The sequence below is a fragment of the Odontomachus brunneus genome, unplaced genomic scaffold (genome assembly GCF_010583005.1).
Source record: "Odontomachus brunneus isolate Ranch 3 - 2012 unplaced genomic scaffold, Obru_v1 Obru_scaffold_302, whole genome shotgun sequence".
Taxonomy (NCBI): domain Eukaryota; kingdom Metazoa; phylum Arthropoda; class Insecta; order Hymenoptera; family Formicidae; genus Odontomachus; species Odontomachus brunneus.
The window spans coordinates 146,644-147,319 of NW_022639752.1; positions in this window are offsets into that span (position 1 = coordinate 146,644).

The window sequence follows — 676 nt, forward strand, 5'->3', positions numbered from 1 at the left end:
AAAATTGCTTGACGTTTTTCGACGTTTTTGGCGTTGGAAATTCGCGTGCCGCTTCGAGTTTTCTCGGGTCAGGCTTAACGCCTTTACTGCTAATTACGTGTCCCAAGTAACTGACTTCCTTTTGTAAGAATTTGCATTTATCCGGCTGTAATTTTAGATTGGCTTCCTTGAGTTTTTTTATTAATTTTTCGAATTTATATTTATGTTCTTCCAAGGAGGATGCATATACGACGATATCGTCTAAGTAAACAAAAGCTTCCTGTCCTTGTATCCCTGATAAAACTATATCCATTAACCTTTGAAAGGTCGCGGGAGCATTTTTTAATCCAAAAGGCATGCGGTTAAACTCGTAATGTCCGAAAGGAGTGGTAAAAGCGGTTTTATGCCGATCGTGCGGATCCATCTCGATTTGATGAAACCCGGATGCCAAATCAAAAACAGAAAAGTATCGCGCTCCACCGAGTTGATCGAGGATGTCAATTATATTGGGTAACGGATAAGCATCTCCGATAGTCTTATTATTCAATGCTCGAAAATCCAAAACCATACGCCATCGTTTGTTGCCTTGGGAATCCTCTTTTTTAGGCACAATCCAAATAGGAGTATTATAGGGCGATTGTGAATGTCGTATAATACCACTATTTAGTAATTCCTGAACTTGTTTATTTATTTCAAT